Here is a 27,846-nt window from a genome sequence, read left to right as displayed (position 1 = left end):
TATATAGAGAGAGAGAGAGAGAGAGAGACGATTATTCCCGTCTATAAAAAGTGGGTATATAAAAAGAAAAATTGGGGCCACGCATTAATCCAAAATGGTCACACTACCTGTCTGTACCTCATGCACGTTTTCTTGTATTTATCGTTCGGTTTAATAACAATGCGTAACTAGCTACAAGTTTCCGCACCGATTCATTTTCGAAATACGACATGCTTAGAGTTAGTAGTATGAAAATTGACCCACTAATTAGTTTCTACTTCCTCTTTCGCAGACTCAATTATTTCAATCTGCACTTACCATGAATAACCGTAAATATTTCGTTTTGCCATTAAGTGAATTTATTTTTCATCTACAACTCATTTCTAAGGGAAATAATGAATGTCCACTTCTCTATTTATTTCTAATTCTATTTCATTGGGTACTCAGACATAAATCTTTATTTTCCATTTCGCATTTACCAACACGACAGAATGTTATTCAACATGATTGTGACATGCTATTATTTCAGAACAATTGTCATCTCTTGTAATCTATTAAATACTTTCGGAATGAAACAACATAGATAAACACGATGTCGATATGAGCTGACGTTCTGCTTTTTACTGTCTTGAGTCGGGGCTGGGGAGCTGAGTATATATATATATATATATATATATATATATATATATATATATATATATATATATATAAAGTTGATTTTTGCCAATATACTGTTAGAATTCTGTTACAATAAACTACTTGTTTCGATTCTTAATTTTTGTTTCAACAACTTTGGCATTTAGGGATTTAATAAAAAATAAAAATAAAAACAGAATATAACATAGTAATTGTGGTTTACCATTCAGTCACTATTTTTCATAGCCAAAAAGGAACTAGAGGATAAGAGTTGATATGACGGAATCATTATTAGCTAAAAGCAAAGTACAGTATGAGAATATAAACATTCATCATCATGACGGGATCCTTGCCCGGACCAATGTGACTCTTCCTCTCCAGAGTTTCCTGTCTTACATCAGCTGCCTCAGATCCCCAGGCTCACAGTTGGCGTCGTGTGCTATTTTGCTGAATGTACGTGGATCATGGTCGTCCTTTGCTTGTGCGTCTGTGTTGTGGAGTCCATAGCAATACATCACTCGCCAATTCATGCTTGCTCCTGAGACAATGACCGGCAAATCGGAAGCGTCTTTCTCTGATGGTATTAGATATGGCAGGTAGGTTGCCATAAAGTTGCTGCTTCGTGGGATGATTTTGCCATGATATATTTAATACTGTTCGTAGCATATGGGTGTATGCGCGGTTTAGTTTTCTTTCCAATCTTTTGGTTAGTGTCCAGGTTGTAGCACCGTAAACAAGGACAGACTCTACCACTGTCTTGAAGAACTGCCTTTTCAGTTTGTTAGTTAGTCCCGAAGTCCATACTGAACGCAGCCCATCCAATGCAGCCCATGCTTTTGAGATGCGAATTTCGATATCTCTCTCCGTGGAAGCTATGTTGCTGCCCAGATACGTAAACTCAGCGACTTCTTTCAGTGTTGATCAAACCAGAGCCCTGATTTCTCCTTTCACATTGAAAGTCATAAACTTTGTCTTATCCGCATTAATGTGGAGACCAATGTTATTTGCAGACTTTTCTAGCTCACTTAACAGTGTTTGCGCATCACCAGTGTTGTTCGCGGACAAACGAATATCGCATACGTAATCTGCATCAGTTATGTGTGCTGATTGATGACATCCGTTTCTGGATTCATTTAGGGTGAAGCCTAGCGTATTGTGTATATCAACAGAGGTGCAAAGTACAAAGTCAAGACAGACAATGAAAAGAAAAGGGCCAAGAGTATCTCCTTGTAGAACCCCGGTGCGAATGTCGAAAAATTCAGTGTCTCCATCTGGCGGCCTAACCATTGCTCGAGTATGCTCATATAGCACCATGATAGCATTAATGCCTTCATTAGGAATGCCATATGCTTTTAATATGCTGGCCATTTTTCCTCTATGTACGGAGTCGTATGCTTTGGAAAAATCTACAAAGATATATATTAACATTGATCAATAGTATGAATTGTGTTTTAGGACAAGTACATGTTGGGGGGAAGATTTAAAGACGACCAGGTTGTAATCAGCAGTAATGTGTTACACAAACCGGAAACTCTTGCAAAGAAACTCTGTCCATGGAAACTTCGCCATCAAATACGAGTTCGTTTTGTGAATGTTTTATAAGGAGGATCCAAATATTGGAATCCAGTCAAGCACCAACGAGGGTGGAATAACACACAGACAAAATACATTATATATATATATATATATATATATATATATATATATATATATATATATAAAGGTATGCTTCGTGGTGGTGTTCGAATCTCTCAACTGGCAGGAATTCCCATCCTACACTGATGATTGCGTAAGGATGAAACATTAGTGTCCGTAAGTATGAAGGAATCTAAATATCAATTTACTTGTCCGTACGTCCACGTCCAGTGTCACAAAAAGTATCATCATCGTAAACAGTAATTTATGAGAAACGAATTACCTCCCTTTATAATCGCTCTTTATCAGTTAAACATCATTAAGACTATTTCCTCTCAAAAAATTTTCAAAAAAGATGGCTGTCTGTTTACGGTTTCAAACTGGGTATTTAATTTTATAATTAAAAATGTCATGTTGAGAGGAGACTGTAAGATTTTATTACAATTTTTTTTTAAATTAAAAAAAATGTGCAAATCAATTGACATCAGTTCCTTTATAATTTATATAAAAAATATTCAGAAAAAACAAAAAAAAGCAAAACAAAATGTGTTGTGTGCTAAATTAACATTGAAAAAAATCTAAATCCCTTGTAACTAATTCTTTTAGCTTTAAAGAGTTAGAAAAGAATTTGCTAAAAATTGTTTTAAATTCGTAGTTATTTGTTTTATTTTATTTTTTTTATTTTATGTATGTGTTTTAAAAATTTTCAACTACCGTGGAATTTCTATGGGTTCTGCTAGTAAATATTATTTAACTAGCATTTCAGTCGGGTATTTGGAGGTGTATGTTGAGCAAAAAAAAAAAAAGTGGTAGTAGGAAAGCAGGCTCGAACCCGTACCGTGAAGGAGGGAAAGAACGGGGGGGAAAATGTGACGTCTTTGCTGTTACGACCACCGGCAAACTGGGAGTGACGAAGGTTTTAATTAAGGCTAGACAATCGAAAAGAAGGGATGACTTTCGAAAATATCAGCGAAAAAAGCAACCCCTCCCTGTAGAAAAGTGCCCAGTTGAGGATAAAGAAAATAATGTTTTAAACCAATTTTTAGGTATTTGTCGTCTGAAGGGGCGAGCTTCAAACGATACTGATCTTGTGAAAATCCGTCGCGTCTGTCGAAAGTTTTAGGCAGACATGCAAACATACATACATACATTTATATATTGGTAGCTCTAATTTTCGACCCAAACCGATTAAAAAGCTTGCCCTATCTCTGAATACACTTTATGTAAAATTTCAAATGTTTAGACCAGAAATTGTCTGAGTAATTTGATAGAGGCCACAGAGGTCAATTTTTTTTAACTTTGACCTCTATTATGTCCCCTTAACATTTATTGTTTTAGGCTCTAATCAATTTATTAAGTTAGATCCATGTCCAAGGAACCTATATCTAAAATTTTAATTATTTATACCCAAATATTGTCGGAGGAGTTTGGTAAAGTTCTCAAAGGTCAAATCGTTGAACTTTGCCCCCTTAAAAGTCAAATTTCTGGCCGAAAATGGATTACAAAGATTTCCCCAAATCTCAGTACCCTGTATATCAAATTTCGAGTCTGTAGACTAAAAATTGACAGAGTTATTGCGTAGGGAAATGTACACAGACAGACACGTTCACTTTTATATGTATATATAGATTATATATATATAAATATAAAGAGAGAGAGAGAGAGAGAGAGAGAGAGAGAGAGAGAGAGAGAGAGAGAGAGAAGATTAATATCTTTTTGTGAGAAAGGTACTATAATAAGAAATACATTTCTTAGTTGGTTTCTATCAAAGTAGAAAAGAATGCTCTGTGCTGCACGTTCCCAGGTGTGGCGGTAGTATTCGATCTTATTTTTTGTTTTGCACTTGCTCATCTCTGGTACAAGGCCGACGATCTCGAGGGCTGTCTTCGACGCATTTAGCCCTCAGGCACCTTTTATGGCAGTTTATTTCTGTTTTCCTTTATGCTTAATAAACCTCTTCCAGAAAAGAATAAAAACGTTGAAGATTTCAAACAATCTTCAACGTTTTTTTTTTTTTTCTGGAGGAGGTCTATTAAGCATGAAGGAATACAGAAAACAACGCCCCCCTCCCAAAAAACACACACACAAAAAGACAACGAGGATTGATCGTACAAACTTCGCCTGAATTCGCAATATCAACTTGCCTACTGTTTTTTTTTTGTTTTGTATACGGAAAGTGTTGTGTGTAGTTGTTTACGAATTATTTGTGCGATCTAACCATTTGGGTGGAGAAATTGACATTTCAGTGTAAAAAGGGAAAGTTCCCCTCGTTGAATACACTCCATCTACTCTGTATGGCTTCAGATATGGATGCTAGGTTACCAATAGAAGTTCACACACACACACACACACACACACACACACACACACACACACACACACACACATTGTGGGAAGTGGTTTTGAAGACACGCATGCTAGAGGCGTTTTTTCCAGGGTGGTCTCTTCAAAACCGGGCTCTGTGCGTTATAAAAGTGTCACACGATGATATTTATGGTGAATTCACGATGCCGGATGACAATAATTTTGTGGAAATAACTGACTTGAAATGAAGATGCATCTACAAAAATGGGAATATTTTGAAAGTATTTGCCTAACCATGAATAAGAAAGCAGCCATAGAATTAATAATTCGTCCGATTTGCCTGAGAGGAAGAAATCTGTTAGTACATCGAAACTTGCCGTGTAGGTGATTGCGAGCGAGGGCGAACATCACGTGGTGTGTAGTTTATTTCGTGCTCCCTCTTTTACACCTCTAATAGATTGTCTCTTTTCATTTTTTTTCCTTTTCTTTCATTCTTTCTTTCTTTCTTTTTTTAATTTCTGCTTTCTGTCTTTATTTCGTTGTACTTTTTGTTTGTTAGATCAAACCAAGTGTCTTTATAAGAGACGCTATTCGCCAGTTCTTAAAAGTATTTTCGTAAATATGTCACACCTAATTCTGAAATAGAACTTTCGGTGGTTTGTCACACTCAAGTTTGGAATAGCATTTAAAAGGTCACTAAGAAAAACACGGAGATGAGTTAGAAAAGGTAAATATATATTGAAAAAAACAAAAAAACAAAAAACAAAAAACAACAACAACAACAACAACAACAAAAACAGCATATACAAAGAGCAACCGTCGTAGTAAGTAGCGCCAAGATGGTGAACTACGAAAGCACACTAACAACGCTGAGAGTCATAACTGTTAGTTAATTAATAGAGTTCGGAAGAGTCCAAAGATTTTGCATGGGAGAGTCCTCAGAATACTTTATGATTTTAGTTGTTATGCTTTTAAATTTTAAATAGCATTTCCGTGTATCTGTCACAATTAACTTTTAAATAGCAAAAAAGGTATACGATATTTTATTCATGTTCTCTTGATCTTAGCGGATTCCAGAACAAGAATTCCCTTTGTCTGGTGAAGTATGCAACTAAGTGCCGTTACTTGAGATAACATTACTAGAAGAATGTGCGGCCGTAGCCGAGATTGAACTCACGGCACGAGTGTGTAGAGTAATTCAAATCTTGTCCCCAGCTAAATACGAGATGCTTCGCTAGGGCTATCAAGGATATTTGTATCGTGACACCATCACGATATGGGTTGCTTACCGTGGCTTAGGAGAGGCCCATCTACACCCGAGAGAAGGATAGATCGCGCCAGTTTCCCAACTTAATATTTTACCTCATTGTACATACAGCGCCTCGCCTTCCCAAATGGTAACCCATCTGGTACTGGTCAGTCTCAACGTTGCTTAACTTCAGTGATTTGATGAGAACAGGAGAATGTGCACAATTCTTCATATACAGTTAATTAGTCAATTGAGGAGAGAAAAATTAATATTATTTTTTTTTTTACTAACTCAATTATGAAATGTAAAACGAACGTTAAATGAACAGTTGGATATCTATGTATCTCATAAAGAAATCAAGTGTTAGTATCAGGAGAAAAAAACCCCTTGATTTCTGAGACTTTATACTGAGAAAACAAAATATGTATAGGTTTGTTTATACACTATATGTTGTAAAAAAATGATACCGAGTGTGAAAATTACTTGCTTCAAAAAGTGTCTGCATGCTTTGTAGGATTAAGCTGCTGAATAACGGAAGAAAATTACAACGTGCAGTTTATTTTATCCTCAACGGTCGCGCAAACCATTACAAATTCTCGCTGTTCACATGCAAATTAGACGATCTTGGGCTGTATAAAAGCAAGCCATTTGAAGAACGGGAGAGTTCGTTTTGAGGAAGGCGATCTGTGCACACGTACTACGTCGAGGCGTAACGTATGATTTGGAGTTGTGAAGAAATGGTGAGGTTAAAAAATGGTGCGAATTACGGCATCGGTGACAAGGAATATTGCCAATTTAGATTTTTAGAACACATGTGAACTAGAGTAAAGTATTAAAATAAACCATTTTCTCAAGTCATTTCTTACCAGGTTTCTAACTTAATTTACTATAACTAGTATTCTAGTAGAACACAATTGAACCCTTAAGGTCATCTACTAGATTGAACCTTTTCTGACCTTTATTTCTTGTCGATGAAGAAACATCAACAGGAAATAAAGATCTTTGCTAGAGGGGATCTGAAATCATCCTTTCATTTATCTATAAACTTAAGTTGGGCAGATTTTCAAAGTCAGACTAAAACAGCATTAAAGCTGACAAACCAAACTTTGCCTATAGCTGACCAATTTTTATTTGTTATTGTTGTACCGTGTTATTAGCAATATAATCACGTGCTTAAATCTATATATTAATAGGATATCTTTCTTTTTACATCTATACGCTTGCATTTTTTTTCCTTCCGAGTTACTATCATTTAGTACTTATAACCTTCCATTTCTTGTAATAAATAATTTTACCAAGCATTCTTCATAAGTTTTGGTTTCGGTTTCGACTATAGCTGATAAAACTCAAGTCATCTATTTTTTATAAATAATTTTACCAAGCATTCTTCATAAGTTTCGGTTTCGGTTTCGACTATAGCTGATAAAACTCAAGTCATCTATTTTTTATAAATAATTTTACCAAGAATTTTTCATAAGTTTTGGTTTCGGTTTCGATTCAAGCTGATGCACCGAAGTTATGCGGATGCATTTTTTATTTTTGAAATCACAACTTTATAATATATAACAATTGAAAAAAAATTGCTATAATAATATATACGAAATCTGGATAAATTTAAATATTCTATTTAAGCGTATTTTATGATCGGACTAGGCCACGTGTCCCCGCTAGTTTAGATAAATACTTTTGCAGTTTTAACAAAAATGTTACAATAATATCAGGGTATCTCCTTTTACGCTGAACATCCACAGAATGCTAACATCAGTATATTACATATGAATGAGTCTACTGTTGAAATTTTACAGGTTTCACTAGTATAATGTAATTAAAACTGAGTCAAGTCCGGTCTAAACGATTGGTGATATGAAACATTTTTAATAGTAACCTGCAAATAAAACGCATTTAATTTTAAACATATAAGAGGAGTTTAAGTACACCTGGTATTTAAACAAAAAGAGCATGATTTAAATCGATAATAAACAAATAATTCAGAATCCTCGGTCTTTTTAACATCTATAAAATATTCGAGGGTGCGTTTCTCGGGCGACAAAGCAGGCAATTATCAGATCTGTGCAAAAGTTTTGCCGATTTGTAGAAGGGGCATTTAACACTATTGTAATTCATTTTATGCATATTTTTTTTATTACTTCTTACTATATATATACGGCACCATCACGTTGGCACACCGGTTCCCGTTAGCTCAGCGAAGTTAAGCGACGTTGAACCTGGTCAGTACTAAAATGGGTGATCATTTGGGAATACCAGGTATTGTATGAGCTCCCCACTTGTCTCGGCATTAATTCCAGTCGTCCCGAATTTCTCTTCGATCCAGAAAAGGTGTAGTTCATGATTGCGCAACTGTTGCCTCACAATTAAATGCGCAGCTATCCTTACAAGTGGTATCCATTTTCTTTCTTGACTGAACGGAAGCGATGATTGGTCTATGACATATCACTATGATTAATCATAAACCTTTTCCTTCAGATCATTAAAACATCATTTCACATTTATAAGCTTGTTCATAGATGGAATCAAGTTATAGCCCGCAAATGGCGTTATTGTTGATCATCAGATTTTCAAAAACAGGTTTTGTGACCCCCAACAAAAAAAGGGTGGACCTATAAATTCACCCTTGTCCGTTCGTCCGTTCGTCTGTCTGCACTTTTCTCAATACACCTTAGAATTTTTTGAAAATTTTCACAAACATTAAACATGACATGAGTAAAAAAGTAACAGAACGGATTTTCCGGGAAAACTCCGGTTGCCCCTCCCCTAAGGGTACCTTTAGGGCTAAAGTTGACACTTTTGTGCTTATTAAAACAAAAAAATAATGCCTTGGATTTTTATAAAACTTTCTGAAAAGTTGTAACTGACTGATTTCTATATAATTTTGTTTGTCTATACCTCGCGATAATTCTTGGGTGTGCCCCAGGGGCTCTTTTAGTGCTAATAAAAACACTCCGTTTTGGGGACATATGTTAAGCCCTAAAACTGCACCGTTTGTTCATTTTCATTAGAATTTGACGTCCCCTGGGGACTTTTGTGACTAAATGGGGGGGGGAGTCAAATGCTGAACTTTGTCATATTTTTTTATGCCTCGTTCACTGTGCACCCATGGAGGGCCATGCATGCTTCACTTGTTTATTTTGAAGATGACATTTTATATCAGCAAAAACGTTTGCACCGATCTGTGAGTTCCACCATATAACACAAATTAGAGTTGAAAGGCCCTCTCTTCAAAAAAAAGTATTCTTTGAACGGGTGTAAAAGACAATTATAAATAAACCTTTCTGCATTTCCTGACAGGGGCGCTGCAGACGATCGCTGATAATGCTTCTATATAGGAAGATTCAATGGGGATAACTTCATAGATGAAGGAGAGACTAGGCTGTAAAGAATGGAGGAGCTTTTTTATAGGGGAGTCACCAATTATCAAGGCCAGAAGGCCACTCGAGGATAAGGGTTAATGAGTGTAAGGAGGTCACCGGGACAACAATATAATAATTGTTAGTGGTATAAATTTTGTATAATCTGATTAGTGGCCGGCTCAATAAGAACTTGTAGACGATAATAGTGTAGTCAGCTGGAAAGTAGGTTAGCGAAACAGAGTTTCACAGGCGGAAAAATTTAGGAAATAAGTTTTGTTCATGGAATCAGCTGTTAGAGTTAGGCACAGATAGAAAGTGGGAGAAATGTTGACAGTAGTTTTAGCTAGGCGAGTTTTTTTTTGTAAAAGTTTGGGAAGGAGACCATAGATTGAAGCTCAGAAGAGCACTTGCCATGAAAATGACGATAGAGCAGAAACAGGTTCTTAATGTCTCCTTTGTAAAAAAGAAGTTGCAGGGTAAAGAAAAAAATATCTTCTACTAGGTTTCGAAGCCCGTTTTGAATTCTGTTGAGATAGTATAGGTAGTAGCGATCAGCTCCTGCCAAGATATGACAACAGTACTCCATTATAGAACGAAATTTGCTCGTATACAGGTAGAGAATTGCATTTGTAATGAGATATTTACTTGAATGGTAGAATTATCCAACCATTGTTGTAGCGAACTTGGCAACGGATTTGACGTAGGAAAAACTGATGATTCGATTCTCTTTATTTATGTACTTTCGTACCTTCGTTAATGAGAGAATCGACAGTAAACCCTAGAGATGTGGAAGCATCAGCAAAGGATTGCAAAGCGGTCATACGTCGGCCATTTTTGTAAATTCGTAGTTTAATCGATTGACGGAGAATAAATGAATCAATTTGTTCCAACATAGGGAACTTTATCAACAACATTGCTCCATAAATGGCATGCAACACCGGAGACCATTTTAAAATAAAACAAACAAACAAAAAAAAAACTTAAGTGATTTAAACTTTATATTTAATAATCTCCTTAAATCTTTTCAGTTATTCTGCTTAGTTTGGTCTCGAGGCATAGAGCGATGGGAGGATGTAACATAAGGGTCGGAGAGTCGGAGCGAAGAGCACGTTGGCCCGCAAAAATGCCTTGACAACCCTATCGGTATTCTTCAGCAGGCACATCTCAGACGATTAGCAAGAAACTAACTTTTCTTAAAGGAAGAAGGCAAAGCTTGTGAGGGTGGACCTGATAAAACAAGACAGAGTCAGCAAAATACTGCAATCAGCATGGAAAAGCCATTTCAAGAATAGCCTACATTCTGTTGTTTGTCATCGGGGAAAAGAGGCGTAATGGTCACCGCGAGTCCATTAGCGTCAGTGGGTGAGTGTTTTGAAAATAAGCACTTGAAACTTGCATTCCCAATTTCCTCGCAACAAAATAGAAATAGAAAAATCGAAAGAATCTGTAAGATGGACGGAAGAAAAGGATGGCGTTGGATGATCTACCGAATTTCATCATGTAGTATACTTTGCATCCAGAATCTGAATTTCTCATCTTGTTTGATGTTGTCATGACTACTAGCCAAACAAGACGCATCCTTTCTTTGCGAAAAGATTATATATATATATATATATATATATATATATATATATATATATATATATATATATATATATATATGCATAAGCCTGAGTTGTCCTAGAGTGGATGAAACGCCGAATATTATTCAGTGTAGCTTAATCGCCATATATATTTTATAAATTACTAACTAGCTCTACCTACGTATTGAGCCCTTTTGAAGTAAATACTTAAAGTTTACGCATAAATCTATACTTTCGTATATTAATTTTATGTGAGTAAATTAAGTAGTTATATATATATATATATATATATATATATATATATATATATATATATATATATATATATGCAGGATGTCCCAAAAGAAGCTGACGGATTACAAATTTGATTAACTTCCTCAATATTTAGGTTATGCTTACCAATTTTCATATGTAGGTAGATGAGCCTCTCCGTGATCTTTTTGAGATATAGTAAGATATCATAGTCTAATTATTCTAATTTTATTTAAACAACTTAAACTAGGATATGTTTTTCAGAAGGTTTAATTTTAGTTACGAAAATGATGTTACTCAAATGTCCCCCATTTTCATTTTCACAGTCTTGTGCTCTCTGCAGGGCATTGTCCAGCACATTATTTAATGTTTCAGGGCGTATGGCCCTAATTTTCTCCTCTATATTGTTTTCAAGGGCATCTATTGTGGCTGGTTTGTTTGCGTATACTCGCTCTTTGAGGTAACCCCAAAGATAGAAATTTGCACATGTGAGATCTGGCGAGCGGGGTGGCCAATTTATCTCACAACGACGAGAAATTATTCGGTTGCCGAATATGTCCTGGAGCAGATTTAATGTTTCTCGTGCCGTATGCGCCGTTGCACCGTCCTGCTGGAACCATATTGGTGGTTTGTTTTGTATCCAACGTCGAACAAAATCTTCAAACATCTGGCGGTACCGAGCTCCTATCACTGTTACATTATCTCCTTTATTTTCAAAAAGTAAGGTCTGATTACTTCATCCGCCGTTACTCCACACCACACTGTACATTTTTGAGGGTGTAATTGCCGTTGTGCTGTTGCGTGGGGATTTTCTGATACCTAAATTCTGCAATTTTTCTTACTTATGAACCCATTCAGATGAAAATGGGCCTCATCGGACATAATGAGGTTTTTGAGAAAGTTTGCATCCCCATTGGCCAACTCTCGGAATTGCATGGCGTATTCCAGCCTTTTTTTCCGGATCGTTTGGCTGAAGCTCTGGCACCAATTGAATTTTATATGGAAATTTGCCCTCTTCATGAAACATTCTGTGAAGAGATGATCGAGAGACCATTAGCGTCAGTGGGTGGGTGTTTTGTAAAATAAGCACTTGAAACTTGGGAGAGAAGGGAATTTGTACTCAAACGTCAAAGATTGAACAATCTACCAGAAGCTCGAAAACGCAAATATACTCTCAATGGTGGATGCTCTGACGAACTACATGCCATTGTGCCCCCTCGACGAAAACACCCCCGACAAACCCAACGAGCAGCGAAGTCCCACCCCTACACAGTAGAGATCCCTATATGTAAGAAGGCCTTCTACTCTAATAGCTTCTTCCCCAGAACTGCTAGACTTTGGAATTCTCTTCCGGTTTCCTGCTTCCCAAACTGTACTGACATGCAGAAGTTCAAGTGTAATGTGAACAGACATCTTGCTGTTAAACTTCCTAGATAGTACCCTTGCAACTTAGGTCCCTGATAGTAGCCTCCTACATCAAAGTATCAATGTGCCTTGTTTGAGGTGAAAATGTAAAGAACAAAACAAAACATAAACATCACTCACTTTAAAAGCATAAACAAGCATTGTGGAACAGTAAATTGAAAAGAGCGTCGGAACTGTTATGTTACCCTGCTTGACTCAATGGTCTACTGATACTGATTTAGACACCTCCTTTTGGGTAGTAATCTCACCCGCTACTTAATTTACTGAAAACATGCGAGGCTCGTTGTTTGTTTGTAAACAAGCGGTTTGAGCACTTTAAAAGTGGCGGACGAATGTTTGTTTAAAATAGACATTTGTTGAGGTTATTTACGGGCGCCGCGGGTCTATGGGTAGAACTACCGAATGTCAACGCGATGGTTCTAGATTCAATCCTCGGCTTGGAAGAGATGCTACGATAGGTGTATCCGAATTTTTGGGCGAGTCCCTTTGCAAACATTTGATTAAATAGGCTCTTCATGTCTACTAGCTTAGAACAATATGAAAATGTAATTTCAAACCCTAATTTTTATTTTAATAAAATGAGCAAAGACTAAATTTTAAAATTATAAAAGGTTTAATCGAAAAGTATACAATATTTTTTTTCATCGGGTTTCTTTAAAAAAGATTTCACGAAAATCAACAAATTTAACTTCATTGACATCTAATAAATATATATAACTGCCAAAAAATCACTTACCTCTTCAAAATTACTAAGCTATGAGTGCTTGTATTCTTCATGTATAAGAATTTGTCCGTATTTATATATTATATTCCATGTATTTTTTCAATTGAAAGATTTTTAAACCAAGAGTCGTGGAAAAACGTATTTTCGACAATTGTTTATCCGCCATTAGCGAAACCGGATGTTCGTCGATTTGATATACGGGAGCATCAAAGTGAGAAAAATAATTATGTATGCTATGCAGCCTTATCTCCCTTTTGTATTTTTGACATATTTCATTTCAACTACAAAGTTGTCAGTATGTGCTACCATATTTGCAAAATAATAACATTTCATTCATGAATTTTAGCAGATTACTAAAAATCCGCTCTACAATATTTCTATTTTTTTATTTTCTTAAACAAATACATGAATTTTTGGTTTAATATATTTTTATTCTTCTTTATCGAGTGAATTTTTTTTTAAATATCTAAAAAAAGAAAACATTGAATGAAATAGAAAAAGTTCTCGTCAGCGTCCAATATTTACTTGACAATCTAATCATAAAATGAGCTTCCACTTAAAAAAATCAACGTGTTTAAAAAAACAAAAGCTTTTACACTTTGGACTTTACAGGTAAATTTCCAAAAAAACACTTCCTTTTTGTTTTAGATAAGACTATTTTATTTATTGATCTTTTATCTTCAATTTGGGATATATAAAACTTTGGTGCGTAAATTAATTATTTAATTTTTAATAGACATTTCAAAATGGGGAGGGTGAATTAAAAAAAACAACTTTTGTCTAAAATATTATATTCGGTTTATTGGAAAGAGATTATCTCACTATAAACAATAACTAACACACCGCTATTTAATAAAATAGATTTTCCTTCATGTAATAGGCAAATGACTTCGCCTCTTAATCGTATATTTTGCAAGAACGATACTATATATATAGGAATGAATGAAACATTAAAGTAATGGCCCTTTTGTATATATTAATCAAATTGTGAACAAACAAACAAACAAATAAACAAACAAACAGACAAAAATACGAATGTATGTCTATATATATATATATATATATATATATATATATATATATATATATATATATATATATATATGATACGCACATATACACAGCGCACACGCACACATATATATACACACATTCGACAACACATTTTACTTATCAAAAAGAAGTTTTCTATTCCATGTTTTGTGCTCTTATATCATAAAATGTTTTGTGTGTCTTTTCTGCGGAAAAATGAGACATTCTGGTCAATAACGCATAAATAAATATAAACATTCACTGAGAATATGTGAACAAGTAAAAGTCTAATATTGACCTGACTTAAACGGATGTCTTTCTAGCATATGTGTGTAATACATGCCAATATAAAATTTAATAATTTGGAAGAAGTAAAAAAAAAAAAAAGTATATATATATATATATATATATATATATATATATATATATATATATATATACTAGCAATAGTACCCGTCGTTGACTGGGTTCAAAAACAGCCTACAGAAAATGGACTCTGATTTATGAAAGTATGATTGCTTATGAAAAGGAAGGGTTGTAAATTTGGGTTGAATTTGGGGGTATCAAAATCAAAGTAAAATATGATGAAAGTAAAAATAAAATAGATAAATCCCATAATTTATTATGCCATACCTGTTCACACTGAAACACTTATCACAATATTCTGTGGATCTATATTAAAAAAACCTTGTTAGACTTTGTGACATATTTCCATTCTATGGAGGTCAGGCGCGAACGAACACCCAATAATTTTATTATACCATATTTCTTCAAACTGAAGCATAATTATCAAAATATACTTACACAGATAGATATGAAAAATCTTTATTAAAGTTTGTGCTTATTTTCATTTTATGGAGGCCAGGCGCGAACGCAGACCCCACAATTTTATTATATCATCCCTATTTAAGTTAAAACATACTTATCAAATTATTCTTATGTACATCTATATCAAAAACACTTGTAAACGTTTTTTTTTTAATTTTTTATTGCCATACTTTGTGGATCAGGCGCGAACACAGACCCCACAATTTTAATGAACCACTGTTCTGCTAGATCAAACATACCCATTCCTCTGTCTCGATACATCTTCTATCATTATATGTAATCAGTTTTTTAAAATAGTAAACCATATAGAAGCCTATTCGTGAGAAACTGAATGCCTACTAGACACTATCCTCGAGTGCCTAAGGTCTCTCTGTACAGGGGTTTGTCAGAAATTCTGATATGAGGACACTTCATTGGAAGTAAACCCTGACTAAATATTCAAAGAAATGGTGTGCTATCTCCTCAAGCCATCCAGCACGTCCCTCAGTTTGCAGACGGGGGCACCCCCTTTAGCAATAAAGGGCAGCTTTGAATAAGAAATAAAAAGCCGTGGACAATGGGGAAATCAAAACAACATATGAAAGAAAATAAAAACACATACTGGCAGGTCGGCACCCAGGATAAAAAGGGCCCTTCAACCCGTTCATACGCCAGGCGGGAAGATGCAAACAATGGTGTAAACCTTCCGAACTCTGGAAGTGGCTCTCCAACCATGACAGAGGATAACCAGGGTCAGCCATCAGGCCTTGATAACAGAGGTCCTGGCCCCCAAACATCAAATTCAGCAACAAGAAGAAAGAAAAATACAAGAGGCTGAAAAGCTCAGCCGTGGTCTGTTGCAGAAAAGAAGGTGCTACTGTTTTGCTACCACTACTCGAGGTTCGAAAAGTGGAGCAAAACATCCACTGACATTCTTACCGAGAAAATAAAAGATACTAACCTACCTGAAGAGAAAAAATCTACACCTATTGCCCGCCTGCGATCACTTATTTCGCAGATAGGAAACTATGTATCAGAGGAAGAGCAAAATGAAAAAAAAAAATATATATAATGTTATATCCGTAAAGGATAGAGACATTTCTGAAAAAATCTTGTGAGAGAGCTCAGTGCGTAGCAGATCAGAAAGAAAGTTAAAAGAAAAAAAAACAACAAATTTAGCCTGGTTTCATTATGAATTTATGTCAAGCCAATAAGGCCTTTTCAACTGAGGGAGCTGTCCGACCAACCCCCTCATTAGAAAAGACTATTGGGTCTTAAAACGTTCATAATATTTTCGGGCTACTTGTTTAGTTGTTTTTATTTTAACGCATATATATATGCAAACACACATCCACACACACACATACACACACGCACACACACACACACACACACACACACACACACACACACACACACACACACACACACATATATATATATAAGAATAATATACACGCTGGATAATAAAATGAAATATTGTAAAGACAGAATGTATGAAAGGCAGAAAAACAAACATAAGAAGAAATACAAATCAAACGGGATATCTGCCATATATATATATATATATATATATATATATATATATATATATATATATATATACGCATATATATATATATATATATATATATATATATACGTAGTTTTTGTAGTTGATTTTTTAAACGATATTAGGTTAATGTCTTCGCCTCGGAGATCTGGTGTTTTTTTTTATTTGCCATATTTTTATTAACTGTTTTAAAAAAATAATATATATATATATATAAATAATATATATATATATATATATATATATATATATATATATATATATAAGTAAATTCTTGGTACAGCAAAATGGAAGGAGAAATTTCAGAGGAAACATAATTTAATTTAAATACCAAAGAAAACAAAACAAAACAAAAAAAACCTATCCTGTGTAGACAAAAGATTTTGAAACATCAGTTGGAAGTATTTATTGATTTAAAACCACCTGAACAGTGAGATTTTTTTTCCTCACTGGTCTTCCAACTGAAACCAAATTCCCTTCTTTCCTCATTCGTTTCTTAGTTTTTAATTTATCATTCTGACGTTTCCTCTTAGAGGGTCAGACGATAAGGCCTTAAGGAAATTTTAATAATTTCACCTGCCCGTTTTTTTTTTGTATTTAAATTAAATTATGTTTCCTCTGAAATATATATATATATATATATATATATATATATATATATATATATATATATATATATATATATATATATATATATCACGTCTGATTGAACACAACTGAAATTTAAAACCTTCAATCTAATAATTAAAAGGAATAATAATACTAACACCACACTAAATCAAACCAATGTAGTGTATGAATTTAGTAACCTATTCTAAAAATTCATACCATGCATACATAAGCCACAACACAATACTCACTCGACAACTAACCTGCCATTTAGCAGAAAATGGCGCCATCTAACATTCCACGATAAAAGCCTTTAATCGTTCGACATTAGAAATATATTAACTAACAATACTAAAATTCGATTCGTTAACATTGCACACGAAGACTAAAATTACTAGAAACCATATTAATTTAAAAAACTACACCTCCTTATTAACCGGGTCTCATTTAATATCGGGACAAATATGCTAACAATAACTAACAATAACAAACAAACAATAAACTAAATAAAGAAAATATAAAATAAGAAAATCAAAATTCAAAATAAAAATAATTTGCCCTTACCCATCTGCACCCACTTTTATAAACATTAAAAAAAATAATAAAATAAAAAAATAGAACTAACTATAAATACACCAAACCTCAATAAAAAAAACAACAACAACAATAACCGTTTCTAACGATGATCGGATCCACCGATTGAAAGCGCTTGGGAAGAAGATGGCCGAACAACAACTATTGGGCGCCATAATATACACATGCCAACTGAAATAATAAAGATAGCTTGGCGATTTGAAAAGTTATCTAACAATATTGGAAAAAAAGTACTCAGTCGTGTTTAATTAGACGTGCTTGAATAATGACTTGCTGCCAAATTACACCCCACCACAAACATATATATATATATATATACTTTTTCTTTTCTTTATTATCATCAGTAATTATTATGATTATACATTTCTTTCTTTGCTTATAAAATAAATTTGCATTATTATTTAAAAAATCTGAACAAACATAAACCCAATTTATATATGTTAATTGTATTTAGTTCTGCCTTGTGGAGTTTCATGTGAGAAGTGTGTGTGTGTGTGTGTGTGTGTGTGTGTGTGTGTGTGTCTGTAATAGATTGGATACGAAAAGAGGATCGAGCACGAATAATATAACCCATCTCCCTCGAATGTTTTAAAGTTACATTTTTTTTCTGGTTGGTGGAACATGTCAAAAGACATCCGTTCAGATGGCATTTCGTGATTAGAAGCAAAAGAGAGAGGTAGTCACGTGACTAGCGTTAGCATGTTCAACGCTAGCAATGAAAGATTTTTTTTTTTAATTCGGAGTCAATACTTATCCGGAAGCCATTCTGGGATAATGATTGTTAAGTGTTTGGTAGACGGTTAGACAACACCGTGATAATCAGCAATGGTGGAACTTCCATCTGAAGAGGCATAGGCCATCTACATCTTTTGTAGATGCTTATTGTGGCGAGGAGTTCTTTTTTCGGAGTGAGGGTGCTGGCCCAACGTCCAACCTTCCCAGAAGGTACATAAAGCGCCTAGCCTTCCAAAATCGTCACCCATCTGGTACTGGCCAGGGTCAACGTTGTTTAAACGTTGCTGGCGAGAACCGGTGTGTCAACGTAATTGTGCCGTACAATGGTAGAACTTGAATATGGTTTAAATAAAAGAACTTATTTACTTTGCACTTAAAAAATTGTTCTTACGTGCTTTCACCTGGTATCGAACCCACAACCTTTATGTAGAATATAGGGTAGACTGTTAGTTAATTAACGTCTGCAACTAGTTGAGCGCACATTTGATATAAGGGCGGAGATCTCAAGTGTTAAATTATCGACTAATATTTTAAATATTCAACGTCATTCATATTCATCAATGTATCGCAAAGAATATTCAAACTTCAATATAGCGGCCATGGCGAGATCAATACGTCGGAATCTACTAAAAGCCACCAGGCGACCGTGATACACGACATCTAACCACCCGACATGAAAAGAAGTTTCAGTTCATGAATCTGTAGTCATTATCCACACGTGTGAATCCACACAAAGACAGCAGGCAATCACGATGCAGCACCTCCCAGATTCCGATCTTAAAACATGTTTCAGTTAATGAACTACAAATTACTATCTACATGTGAAAATCTATAATATAAATCTCACCTGTCTGCTTAAATGTATTATGTATGTATGTATGTTTGTATGTATGTATAACACTTTCGATAAAGGCGACGGATATTCACGAAATCAGCATCGTTTTGAAGTTCGCCACTCCCGACGATAAATATCGAAAAATCGGCTACAAATATTATTTCCTTCACCCTCAGGTGGGCACTTTTCTATAGGGAGGGGCCGCTTTTTTCAGTTGATGAATCTCTGATCACTATCCACGCGTAGGATTCCACATAAATCCACTAGGGCAGGAATACAATGCATTCAACTAATCTAAACTTAAAACATATTGCTTTAGGCACTGTTTACGCATGGATATGCATATAAAGCTACCAGGCGATCAATAAATTTAGCAATCAGACTTTAAAATATGCTTTAGCTTATAAATCTGTAGTTACTATCTGCACATCCGAATTCACATAAACAACTCGACGACCATGATAGAAGACATAAAAAAAATCGGATTTTAAAAACATATTTCAACGAGTTTAGATATTTTAAGGTCACCGTGACCTTCTAAGTCACCGTTGGTACGTCGTTAGTTGGGTTATTCATGCCCGTGTCTTTTGTCGATTTGACATTTCTTGCTTTTAACGAATAGATGTTTTAAAATACGTTCATTTATACATTGTTGATGGGACATGTATTCGATATGAACGCATTATATAACTATGTACTAAACATTATTGGTTACAATGGAATTTATGAAATAATCCACACGTGAGAGTCCACATAAAGTCGCCAGGTGACCATGATACCAATATCGAACACATCTTCTATATATATAAAAGGCAAAAATCGGTGTGTATGTATGTATGTATGTATGTATGTTTGTTTGTAACGCTAAAACTTTTGAAAGACGGAACCAGAGTTGACAAATTTGGTATCATATTGCACCTTGATCACCCGGATGACAAATATCGAAATTTCACGTCAAACGGACCAGTAGAAAGGGGTCAACTGATCGTTTTTCTCCTAGGGGGGCCCCCCAAAAAACCTGTCATTTTAACGTTATTCAATACGTGTCACGTGACGTGACGTCAGCTCAAACTTTTGACAGACACAACCAAAGTTGACAAATTATGTATCATATTGAACCTTGATCACCCGCATGACAAATATCGAAATTCCACACCAAACGGACCATTAAAAGGGGGTGAACTGATCATTTCTCTCCTAGGGGGGCCCCCCAAAAAACCTGTCATTTTAATGTTAATATTACATAATCCAAAAACGCTTAGTCATGTCACGTGACGTGACGTCAACATCCAGTAATGGCGAACAAATGTAAACAAACACTTTGTTTTACCGATACTTTTGTAATTTCTCTTCTGCTTTGTTCTAGAGATTATTAAACTCCATGACAATGTCTCCAACGTATTTAACTGGTTAAAAATAGTATTTATACAAGAGTTTTAACGAAAAATATCAGGAAAAAATGTACAGGAATAAAAAAAAATTCAGCTTTCAAAATATTCGTCGATAAAAAAACCGATCTTTATATTTACGCTAGCCATTTTGTATATTACCACGTGACCTGCTATCTCTTAAACTGGAGGGGGGGGATCCACTTGAATCCAACAAAACCAGTAATTTTTTTTTTCTATTATATATACATCATTTTCTATAAAATTAAGTGTAGACTTTATAATTAAAACAAAAAATGTTATTCATACTAAAAAAAAAAAACGCTTAGTCATGTCACGTGACGTGACGTCAACATCCACTAATGGCGAACAATTGTACCTATTTATTATGCCTCCCCACGGGACAGTTAGACACCAGGGTCGTTTTTTTAACGTGGAGAAAAGGTACAAAAATAAAAATTGTCTCAGTCGTGGAGGATTTCTCCTCCACCGAAAGAGAACAAGAAATAGAAGTGCAGCATCTGAAGAACAGATACTACACTTTGATCTTGACCAAAAGGCCAAGAATGCGAACAATTGTAAATAACAACTTTTTTCACAAAACCAACACCGTCTTTCTTTTTTTTCTCTCTCTTTCTCTCTCTCACCCACTTACTCTTCCCTCTCTCTCACCCTCTTTCTCTTGACGTCACACCACTGTTAAACTGTGGGGGGGGGGAACACATTCCCAGGCATTATCTCCTATAGATGCACATTTTATTAGAAATTCAGCTTTTAAAACCAACACCCTCTTTCTCTTTTCTCTCTCTCTCACCAACTTACTCTTCTCTCTCTCTCACCCTCTTTCTCTTGACCTCCTACTACTGTTAGACTGTGTGTGTGTGTGGGGGGGGGGGAAGAGGCAGCTTGAAAACCAACAAAAACAGTGCACAGTTTCCCAAGCATTTGGGGTGGGAAGGGGGGGAAGAAGCCGAGCGCACAGTTTCGTGTGAGAGAGAGAGAACAATTCTCAACCTATATACTCAACAAATTTTTTATCTACAGATTTGAAAGTTTGTATATAGGGTATTCAGACATATGGAAATATATCTAGCATAATCTATCTATTATATCTATAAAAGTGAAAATGTGTGTGTGTGTGAGGTAGCCAGAGAGAGAGAGAGAGAGAGAGAGAGAGAGAGAGAGAGAGAGAGAGAGAGAGAGAGAGAGAGACAACAATTCTCAACCTATATATTCAATACATTTTTTATCTACAGATTTGAAAATTTGTATATAGGGTATTCAGACATATGGAAATATATCTAGCATAATCTATCTATTATATCTATAAAAGTGAAAATGTGTGTGTGTGTGTGTGTGTGTGTGTGTGCGTAAGAGAGAGAGAACAATTCTCAACCTATATACTCAACGTATTTTTATCTACGGATTTTAAACTTTGTATATAGGGTATTCAGACATATAGAAATATATCTAGCATAATCTATACATTATATCTATAAAAGTGAGAATGTGAGTGTGTGAGAGAGAGAGAACAATTCTCAACCTATATATTCAACAAATTTTTTACCTACAGATTTGAAAATTTGTATATTGGGTATTCAGACATATGGAAATATATCTAGCATAATCGATCTATTATATCTATAAAAGTCAGAATGTTTGCGTGTGGTTGTGTGTGTAAGGTTGCGAGAGAGAGAGAGAGAACAATTCTCAACCTATCTATTCAATAAATTTGTTATCTACAGATTTGACCATTTGTATATAGGGTATTCAGACATATGGAAATATATCCAGCATAATCTATCTATTATATCCATAAAAGTGAGAATGTGTGCGTGAGAGAGAGAGAGAGAGAGAGAGAGTAAGTACAATTCTCACCCTATATATTCAACAAATTTTTTATCTACCGATTATAAAATTTGTATATAGGGTATTCAGACATATGGAAATTCTATTATATCTAGAAAAGTGAGAATGTGTGTGAAAGAGAGAGAGAGAAGAGAGAGAGAGAACAATTCTCAACCTATATATTCAACTAATTTTTATGTACAGATCTGAAAATTTGTATACAGGGTATTCAGACATATGGAAATATATCTAGCATAATCTATTATATCTATAAAAGGTAGAATGTGTGTGTGTGTTTGTGAGTGAGTGAGTGAGTGAGTGAGTGAGAGAGAGAGAGAGAGAGAACAATTCTCAACCTATATACTCAACAAATTTTGTATCTACAGATTTGATAATTTGTATATAGGGTATTCAGACATAAGGAAATATATCTAGCATAATCTATCTATTATATCTATAAAAGTGAGAATGTGTGTGAAAGAGAGAGAGAGAGAACAATTCTCAACCTATATATTCAACAAATTCTATCTTTACAGATTTGAAAATTTGTATATAGGGTATTCAGACATTTGGAAATATATCTAGCATAATCTATTATATCTATAAAAGTGAGAATGTGTGTGTGAGAGAGAGAGAAAGAACAATTCTCAACCTATATACTCAACAAATTTTTTATCTACAGATTTAAAAATTTGTATATAGGGTATTCAGACATATAGAAATATATCTAGCATAACCTATCTATTATATCTATAAAATGACCATGTGTGTGTGTGTGAGAGAGAGAGAGAGAGTCAGAGAGAGAGAGAGAACAATTTTCAGCTTGTGTGTGTGTGAGAAAGAGAGAGAGAGAAAGAGAGGAAGGAAAATTCTCACCCTATATATTCAACAAATTTTTTATCTACATATTAGAACATTTGGATATAGGGTATTCAGACGTATGGAAATATATCTAGCATAATCTATCTATTATATCTATAAAAGTGAGAATGTGTGTGTGAGAGAGAGAGAAAGAGAGAGAGAGAGAACAATTCTCAACCTATATATTCAACTAATTTTTTATCTACAGATTTGAAAATGTGTATATTGGGTATTCAGACATATGTAAATATATCTGGCATAATCTATGTATTATATCTATAAAAGTGTGAATGTGAGTGATGGAAAGAGCAAAAAATTCTCAACCTATATAACCTATAAAAGTGAGAATATGTGTGAGAGAGAGAGAGAGAGAGAACAATTCTCAACCTATATATTCCACACCTTTTTGGGCACAGATTTGGAAATTTGTATATAGGGTAGGCAGACATATAGAAATATATCTAGCATAATCTATCTATTATATCTATAAAAGTGAGAACTTGTGTGTGTGTGTGTGTGTGTGAGAGAGAGAGAGAACAATTCTTAACCTACATACTCAACAAATGTTTTACCTACAGTTTAGAAAATTTGTATATAGGGTATTCAGACATATGGAAATATATCTAGCATAATCTATCTATTATAACTACAAAAGTTAGAATGTGTGTGTGAGAGAGAGAGAGAGAGAGAGAACAATTCTAAACCTATATATTCAACAAATTTTTTATCTACAGATTTGAAACTTTGTATATAGGGTATTCAGACATATGGAAATATATCTAGCATAATCTATCTATTTTATCTATAAAAGTGAGAATGCGTGTGTGTGAGATAGCGAGAGAGAGAGAGAGAGAAAGAGAGAGATAAAAATTCTCAACCTATACATTCAACAAATTTTTTATCCACAGATTTGAACATTTGTATATAGGGTGTTCAGACATATAGAAATATATCTAGCATAATCTATCTATTATATGTATAAAAGTGAGAATGTGTGTGTGTGTGAGAGAGAGGACAATTGTCAACCTATGTATACAACAAATTTTTTATCTACAGATTTCAAAATTTGTATATTGGGCATTCAGACATATTTCAATATATCTGGCATAATCTGTCTATTATATCTATAAAAGTGAGAATGTGTGTGATAGAGAGAGAGAGAACAATTCTCAACCTATATACTCAACAAATTTTTTATCTACAGATTTGAAAATTTGTATATAGGGTATTCAGACATATGGAAATATATCTAGCATAATCTATTATATCTATAAAAGTGAGAATGTGTGTGTGTGTGAGAGAGAGAGAGAGAGAGAGAGAGAGAGAACAATTCTCAACCCATATACTCAACAAATTCTTTATCTACAGATTTTAAAATTTGTATATAGAGTATTCATACAAATAGAAATATATCTAGGATAATCTTTCTATTATATCTATAAAAGTGAGAATGTGTGTGTGTGTGAGCGAGAGAGAGAGAGAGAGAGAGAGAGAGAGAGAACAGTTCTCAACCTATACATTCAACAAATTTTTATATATAGGGTATTCAGAAATATCGAAATATATCTAGCATAATCTATTATATCATTAAAAGTTAGGATGTGTGTGTGTGAGAGATAGAGAGAACAATTCTCAACCTATGCACTCTACAAATTTTTTATCTACAAATTAGAAAATTTGTATATAGGGTATTCACACATATGGAAATATATCTAGCATAATCTATCTATTATATCTATAAAAGTTAGAATGTGTGTGTGAGGTAGCCAGAGAGAGAGAGAGAGAGAGAGTAAGAACAATTTTCAACCTATATATTCAACAAATATTTGATCTACAGATTAGAAAATTTGTATATAGGGTATTCAGACATATGGAAATATATCTAGCATAATCTATCTATTATATCTCTAAAATTGAGAATGTGTGTGTGAGGTAGCCAGAGAGAGAGAGAGAGAGAGAGAGAGAGAACAATTTTCAACCTATATACTCAACAAATTTTTTTATCTACAGATTTGAAAATTTGTATATAGGGTATTCAGACATATGGAAATATATCTAGAGTAATCTATCTATTATATCTATAAAAGTGAGAATGCGTGTGTGTGTGAGAGAGAGCGACACAGAACAATTCTCAACCTATATATTCAACAAATTTTTTATGTACAGATCTGAAATATCACATTTGTATAGAAGTAGAAATCTTGATACCTACTCTGATACCTAATAAAAGAAAGGACACTCTTTAGGGCGGATTTTGATTATAACAAGTCACTAATTAGAAATTATAATAAACATTCTAATAATTTAAGAATTTTACCAAAATAAAATTGCATGGTAATCACCCAATTTCTGCCACAAAATTTTGATTGGCAGAACTCATAAACATAAAATATATATTTTCTAATTTCATCTTTTTTTTTCTTTTTACATAATCTGGTTTGATGTTTTCCCAAATATTCAAATCACTATATTTTGCTGCTTAATATCAAATACAGCAACTGAGTTATTTTTATGCATCAAACAATTACATTTTCTCATTCATCCAAACTAATCACTGAACATCAATTTCATATTTTCTTCACTAAAATATTACTGTGCTTGATGTCATCAAGTGGAGCGGATCATTTTTTTTTCATTTGTTCACACATTTTTCCAATTTATATATATTTTAAAGATTCTTAGCCTATGTCATTGCATACCAATCTGTTTATTAAAAGTTAAGGTTCACTGTAAACACATATGTTACACCAAAATAAAAACGCTTCAGATAATGTCTTGATATTCAATTCAGTTTCTCACATGACATCTTATGAAGTTAGTAGAAATGTTACAGACTTTTGAATCTCAAACACTTTCAATACTGTGCACTGATATTTTCTTTTTTGCAATATAAGCACATTCATGATTTTTTTTACAAACGTTAAAAACTTTCACATTGTGTAGCAATATACTGAAACAATTATAAAAATATTTGTTTTTATTTTGAATGATGCAGGGCATCTGAAGAGAGATTTTTCTAACAAAATGAAAGTATAATTTTTAGCAATAGGTATCTAGGAAAAGGCCACTACATATGTTATAAGTTCCAAATTTCCACAACCTGGCAAATACTGGTACATGCTAGCAAATTTAGATTTGCAATTACAAAATATGATTCTAATTTTTTCCTTTGCTCTTTATTCTAACACTACACTAAGTTTACTGTGTTATTTCGCTACAGTTGATATTGTGTAGAACAATAAGAAAATCATAGTGAACAATGCATTCAACAAAATTTCACACACATTTCTAGATACCTATATCTAATAAGTTCAAAAGAAAGGACACACTTAGGGAGGTATTTTGGTGGTCAAGTCACTAAAAAGAGATTAGCTGGTTTCCCGGCATAGCCCAGGATATAATAAAGATTGACTGAAATACATGTTCTAGCTGGTTTCTAGGCGTTGCCAGGGATGTAATATAGACACATTATGTTGTATATTACCTGTTCTCTTCTCCCTAAGGTAAAACAATTTCATATACATGCTGTAAATTACCTATGCTAGGGATAAAACATGAACAATATCAGTCCTAGGGTAGATAAAACAAATAATACATAGAGATGAAAGATTCCTCTCCCCTAAGAATCAAACATATGTTCAATATCTGCTTTTGTTTTTTCATTGTTTATACGGTCCCGAGCAACGCCGGGTAGCCCTGCTAGTCAATAATATAAATCTCATCTATCTGTTTACATGTATGCATGTATGTATGTATGTATGTCTGCCTAAAACTTTTGGCAGAGGCGACGGATTTTCACGAGATCGATATCATCTTGGAGATCGACGTCTCAAGTGACAAATATTGAAAAATTGGCCCAAAACATTAATCCCTTCACCCTCAACTGGGCAGTTTTCTACAAGGAGGGGTCGATTTTTTTCGAGTCATTTTTGGCAAGTCATCATATCGGCTGGATTGACTTTGCCTAATTTTAACGTCCCGAGCTTCCGGTCGCGTCATGGAGTAGGGGTAAGACATCAGATTTTCTTTCACTTTCTTTTCTGTTATTGCGTCCCGGGTTCTAGTAGTTTGCCTACTACCACTTCTAGTAGTTTGCCTACTACCACTTTTTTTTTGCTCAACACAACGCCGGGCACCCTGTCTAGTCTTATATAAAAATATGTTTCAGTTATATTTCAGTTAATGATTTAATGGTCACCGTATTTATAAACATATTTCAATAACAGATCGTGATCGGTTGGGCAAATGTTGGTATTTTGTATGCATCTCGTGCCCCTAATCAGTTGTGAAAGTAAATAAATTGGTAAACATTTATAACTTATTTCATTTTTTTATATTTTATTTATTTTTTTATGAGAGGCGTTCCAAAAGTTATGTCTCCTATTTTCTATTCAGCGAAATTGATCAGAGGGGATTGCAAATTGCATTTT

At 34.2% G+C, this 27,846-nt stretch overlaps 1 protein-coding gene and 1 pseudogene across 1 annotated transcript in view; both read right to left on the bottom strand.

Moving 5' to 3' along the window:
• The window catches only part of LOC145256437 (synaptotagmin-7-like), a 379,359-nt gene that overhangs the window by 72,460 nt on the left and 279,053 nt on the right, over nucleotides 1–27,846 (bottom strand). The gene's annotated exons all lie outside the window — the stretch shown is intronic.
• On the bottom strand, nucleotides 21,147–21,280 carry LOC145256639 (U2 spliceosomal RNA; annotated as a pseudogene).

The sequence above is a fragment of the Euprymna scolopes genome, chromosome 32 (assembly GCF_053919585.1).
Source record: "Euprymna scolopes isolate OS-2025 chromosome 32, ASM5391958v1, whole genome shotgun sequence".
NCBI lineage: Eukaryota > Metazoa > Mollusca > Cephalopoda > Sepiida > Sepiolidae > Euprymna > Euprymna scolopes.
The sequence above is the reverse complement of the archived record's forward strand: the minus strand, read 5'-3'. Positions and strand labels throughout refer to the sequence as shown.